Source organism: Panthera tigris, chromosome A2 (genome assembly GCF_018350195.1).
Source record: "Panthera tigris isolate Pti1 chromosome A2, P.tigris_Pti1_mat1.1, whole genome shotgun sequence".
NCBI lineage: Eukaryota > Metazoa > Chordata > Mammalia > Carnivora > Felidae > Panthera > Panthera tigris.
The window spans coordinates 165626968-165632967 of record NC_056661.1 but is presented as its reverse complement, the minus strand read 5'-3'; the positions used below and the strand labels follow the sequence as shown (position 1 = coordinate 165632967).

The following is a 6000-nucleotide window of genomic DNA, read 5'->3' as shown; positions in this document are numbered from 1 at the left end:
GTCCTCGGCGGTGCCCGGCGGTCCTTGGCGGTCCTCGGCGGTGCTCGGCGATCCTCGGCGGTGCCCGGCGGTGCCCGGCGGTGCCCGGCGGTCCTCGGCGGTGCCCGGCGGTGCCCGGCGGTCCTCGGCGGTGCCCGGCGGTGCTCGGCGGTGCCCGGCGGTCCTCGGCGGCGCTCGGCGGCCCTCGGCGGCCCTCGGCGGTGCCTGGCGGTGCCCGGCGGTCCTCGGCGGTCCTCGGCGGTGCTTGGCGGTCCTCGGCGGTCCTCGGCGGTCCTCGGCGGTGCCCGGCGGCCCTCGGCGGCCCTCGGCGGCCCTCGGCGGTGGCCGCGTTGGGTAAACACCTCGGCCTTCTTCTCATCCCTCAGGTGGGGCCCACGGGTGTGGCCCGGGCGCCTGCCGCGGGCATTTACGGGCTCCCTCTCTGTGCCCCCCGGAGCCGTTTCCAGCTGCTCGTCCTCATCGCGCCAGGGCCCAGCTCGGCAGGGGCCTCAGGTATCAGCTGTGGGCGCGTCCTCTGGAAACAGGGCTGCACAAGGGACACGAGCGTATGTAACGGTGTGTGGTCAAGAGCGCTGGTGGTTCCCTGTGCCTCTGTCCGTCTCTGCCTCCCGCTACCCCGACACCACACACACGATTTCTGTTTGAGAAACTTTTTTTTTTTTTTGGGCCAGTGATGTTCCTTTGGCTTTTCCCCACGTGTTTCAGTGTTCTCCAACAACGAGATGATTCCGTTGCAGGGAATGGCGAAACTATTTCGTCGCCCTCCCGGTGAATACCGTCTTCCCGGTTTTCAGTCCCGGAATCCGTGCTTTGATGGCTGTCTCTGCAGCCTTCCGTGACGCCTTAGTGTCAGTCCCTTGGCCCTGAAGCCTCCAGACCAACGTGCCTCATATTTTCAAGGCTTTTGCTACACTTTACACCAAAACTGTCAGCAGGCGACACTTCCCATTCCCCCAAAGACGTAACAGAAGTGGGTTTTAATCTCTGCCAGCTTGATAGGGAAAATGCAGTCTTGTTAATTCTTTTCTTTGAATTAACTTGTTTTTATTTTATTTTTTAAAGTTTTTATTTATTTATTTTTTTTTTTTAGTTTTGAGCGAGAGGGAGAGTGAGTGAGCTCGGGAGTGCATGTTTTACCTTGAAATTTTCTTTTTTTTTAATTTTTTTTTTCAATGTTTTTTATTTATTTTTGGGACAGAGAGAGACAGAGTATGAACGGGGGAGGGGCAGAGAGAGAGGGAGACACAGAATCGGAAACAGGCTCCAGGCTCCGAGCCATCAGCCCAGAGCCTGACGCGGGGCTCGAACTAACAGACCGCGAGATCGTGACCTGGCTGAAGTCGGACGCTTAACCGACTGCGCCACCCAGGCGCCCCTACCTTGAAATTTTCAATTACGTTGATACTTTTTGCCAGATAACTTTTGTATACATTTTAGACTCATTCATCTAATTATAAAAACTGCAGTCAAGCTCTTAGAAATGGAAATGGTAAATGAAATTGCAAGACACACACAAATCGACGGTTGGTAGTGGTACAATCCTTAGTTTAACACGCGAGGTAGACATGCTGTATCTTTCCATTTCTGTAGGTCCTTTTCTACATCTCTCAGGTAAGTTTTTAAATCTTCTTCATGTGCGCCCGGCACATTTCCCAAGATGCTTTACATTTCTAGATATTTTCTAGTTTGTTATAATTTCTTAAGTGAGGCCGTTTAAATTCCGTTTCTTAAAGTATAGAAAACGAAGGAGCAACAAGAAATCATAAAATGGAAATTATAGATATAACAAGAAATAAAAGATCCGTTATAACAATAAATACAAAAGGGTTACGATTTTGAATGAAAAACAAGGCCTATCATCACGGTTCGGAAAGAAGAGCAAACCGCTCATGAACTACGGACCTGAAGTATGAGTGGGATTTGGCAAAAGTACATCAAGAAAACACAGAGAGACTAAGGCTTGATGTTACTACTGGAATGTGATTCAAAGTGAAAGTCGTGACGTGAGACTAAAGTGTTTGTCCTATGTTTATAAAGGTGCATGAACAACACTGTTTTAGCAATCGTTAATTTTTTAGTGCCCTCAACTAGCGAAGAGTAGACAGTAAACCTGATTATAAGTAGAAAGAGTAAACGTTTTTTCCTTATGTTATTTTCAACAAGATTCCTTGTTTTTACTCTTTGTGGTTCCTTCTCCAAACCACGTGTAATTGATTTATATGCACAGTGTGAAGTAATAAGGCCTTGAAAAATATATATTGTATGTAACTGTCCTAGAATTTTTCATCACAAATAATGACTCCTCCCCACGTCTTAGTGCCGCATTTGTATTAAACCAAGTGACTGTACATTTAGGGGTCTATTTCTGGCTGTCCCTCCGGTTCTGATTGTCAGTTTGTTTATTGTTTCACCAATCCCGCATCATATTAATTACTATAACTTTAAAAGATCTTAATGTCTAGTAGAACTTGTCTTCTGCTTTGTTCTCTTTCAAGAGCATGCTGGCTATTCTTTGCTCCTTGAATTTTCATGTAATTTTAGAATCAGCTTGTCAAGTTTCTATAAAAAGCCTTCTGGGTTTTGATTAGCATTGTATTTAATGTATAAATCAATTCTGGTGAATATATATCCTTACCAATATGTAGTCTTCCAGTCCACAAATACGTGAACTTACTTAGTCGTTTAACTTATAATCCTGCTTTTTAGTTTTCTGCAGAGAAGTCTTGCGTACCTTCTGTAAGTTTCATTCATAGTGACACATGCTGTTTGACGCTACTGTAAATGGTTTTTGTTTATACTCTACTAAAGAAGAGTCTGAGACAAGGATAAGAGGGCAGGTAGCTTATTTAGAATGTGGTCCCAAGAAGCAGAGCAGCAGGCATGGGACAGGAGGAGAGGAAAGCCAGTACCGCAGGTGTTATTGAGCTGGTACCGCTGTGGACAACCGGAACCCAGTCTCACAGGAAACGGAATGGGCCCTAGGATTTTCCCACCAGAGGACAGGCTGGGACATTTGCCAACAGTCCCATTCCCGCAGTAGTTGAGGGTTACCTCCAGGGGTGTTGCTGTCCCTGCACTTCTGAGTGTCTGTGCACAGACCAAGAGGGTTTCCAGGTGTTGGACGAACGCCGGGAGCAGACGAGCAGGCCCCACGTGTGTGCCTGACGTGGGGCAGTGCGTGTGCGTGGAGCTGTCCACCACAGTCGTGCTGAAATCAGGCTGGCCAGTGGGACACAGCACAGGACCCTGCGAGCATTTGCCCTGTTATCTTCTCTCTTTTCTAGAAATTATTTGTTTGCTGTCCGTACGAAGAGAGCCGATTGATTTTTATAGGTTGACCACAATCCAGTAACCCTCCTAAATTCATGTATTAATTCTAATAATTTATCTATAGATTCTCTTGGATTGTATCCTTAGCAAAGTTACATCAACTGTGAATAATGACAGTTTTATCTTTTCTGTACCAATCCTTGCACATTTAGTTTCCTTTCCTTGCTTTATGGAAGCATGTAGACGTTCCAGTGTCCTGTTGAACAGAAGTGGTGAGGATGGGCCACATTCCCCACCTCGTAGAGAGAACTTTGACATTTCACACAGGAGGACGCTTGATGTAGATCTCTTGCAGATGTCTTGTATCTGGTTGAGAGCATTCTCTCCCATCCATAGTTTTCTAGAGGCAATAGATTCTAAGTGGACATCGAATTTCACCATTTTTAAATTCTATAGAGGTGGTTTTCTTCTTTTTCCTATTTTTTTTGTTCTCAAGGAGGTCACTGCTATTCACTTATTATGAAAAGTTCATTTGCAAGAAATGGCATTGATGGAGAAACCTCTAAAAGAGACTTAGTGCATCTAGAGTTTTCTTATTTTTATTGTTATTTCTAAAATTAACTGTCCACAGACCTCTGATGAAGCCTCTGGGCCCCTTCCCCAAATAAGATTTCTCCTTGCATAAAATAACACACATAGAATTTCAAAGGAAGCAAATCATGTTGAGCTGTGTTGTTTCAGAGGAACATATGTTGTAGAAATATGAAGCAACTTTGAGGCATAGTAACATATGTACTTTTAGAGCAGAATCACTCAGTTATAAGACCTGGTGGCTTTGTGCCACCGCGGCTCTGGGGCGGTGCTGAGCCTGGGCACGGTTTTAGGAGATCTTCAGCAATCGTCACTTGACGTGAAATCTTCTGTGATCTCACAGGTGACGGGTTTGGTTGCCTACATTCATCACTGACGGGGCACTAGAGTTCAGTAACAGCTCAGCGAAAATAAAGATGTGCTTTCCCTATGGGTTCATAGACCCCTGGATTCTCTGCGGGACCCTGTAGGGGTCGTTCTTCCTCCTCAGAGCGCTCACACCCACCCTCCCATCTCTCCGGGAAAGCTTCACCCCCTCCCGGCACATGTGGCTCCTTCTCAAACTTCAGGATGTGTTTAGGGGCATCACCCTCCATCCCAGGTCCCCCGCCGCCCTCTGTCAACACAGGTGTTCACATTCTTTGGCACACTACATTCTGCACGGATGTACTGACTCGTGCTTGCGGCCTGTCTGCCCTGCTAGAGCGCACGCATCTTGAAGCCGTTCTGCTCTCCACCACGCGTCCGTTGCTAGCCTGGTGCTGGGTACATGGGAAGCGGTCATCCCTGTTTGTTTGACCCTAGAAACTTGGACCCAGACTAGTGGCCCCCGTCTAGGACACATACGGGACTTGAGAGAGTGCGAGTGTTGGGCGTGCGCTGTCACTCCTGGCTCATCTTACTGTTGATATCCTTATTCTTTGTTCTAACTGGAGCACTCACTTAAAAACTTAATTACAGTGTGTTGTACTTAGTTCTTTTTATTGAGTTTATTTATTCATTTTGAGAGAGAGAGAGGAAGGGAGGGGAGCACGAGCAGGGGGAGGGACAGAGACAGAGGAAGAGACAATCCCAAGCAGTCTCCATGCTCAGCACAGCACAGCACCTGATGTGGGGCTTGAACTCACACACTGTGAGATCGTGATCTGAGCTGAAGTCGGACGCTTAACCTGCTGAGCCACCCAGGCGCCCCTTATTGTGTTGTACCTATTTCCAAAAGCACCATTTAGTCATTTTCTTTTTTAAGTAAAGTATGTTTTTCTGTGCCTTTGTTGGGATGGTGAATAGTAAACAGACAGCCAGGTCCTTCTCTGCCTGCCTGGCAAGACCACACACTACGCCGAGCGCCCCGCTGCCCCAGCTGATGGCTGCCTGGGGTGGACGGAGTGGAGGCAGCCCCCGTGGAGCGGGGGTGGGGCGGGGGCAGCGCCCTGGCTCTGGCTCGAGCACAGCCCAGCGCTTCACCTTCTGGGGACAGCTCTGGAGACGAAGGATGGGCTGGTGATGTCCGCAGGGGGACACAGCCCTACATCGAACACAGCCCGGTTCTAAAGGGCGGTGTCGGTGGCATATACGATGCCACTTACAGGCCAAATGGCACACTCACTTGTGTGTCTGGCTGTGGGGCACACCCATTCGTAAGATTTGCTCTCGGCACACCGTGCCCCAAGCTTAAGTGCTGCTGGATGGCAGCTTGTGCAGAGGCAGCGTTTTTGGGAAAACTTGTCGTGAGAGCTCTCAGCGTCTCTGTGCTTCCTGCCCTTCCTCTCCCGTTAATTGCCACAGCCCAGGTTTGCTTGGGCATCACCGACCATCTAGACGTTTGGGCCAGACCTCCAGGAGTCGGGGAAGCCTGTCCTGGGAGAACAGGATGGCTGGAAACATGTTCGGTGGCCCTTGGAGAATTGGGTTCTCTTTTGCAGAGAAGACAGTGAATAGAATACAGTTGTGATTTTTTTCTAGTAAAAAAACAAATCTCACAGTTTTGTGTGCCGTCTCTACAGTAACACATATTACTTTTCAAGCACAGTGTTGGTTTGGCATAATAAATAACCTGCGTAACTACAGATTATCTTTTCTGAGAGAGCTGCTATAAATACCTTCACATTCCCTCCCACATGAAAGGAAAAGAAACCAATT

General features: G+C 48.0%; 1 long non-coding RNA gene across 1 annotated transcript in view; it reads left to right on the top strand.

The window, feature by feature from the left end:
- The first annotated feature begins 332 nt into the window (after positions 1-332).
- The window catches only part of LOC122235879, a 28622-nt gene continuing 22954 nt past the window's right edge, over positions 333-6000 (top strand). Inside the window, exon 1 of the long non-coding RNA XR_006213978.1 lies at positions 333-492. This is a non-coding gene — a long non-coding RNA (uncharacterized LOC122235879). The remainder of the gene's footprint in view (positions 493-6000) is intronic.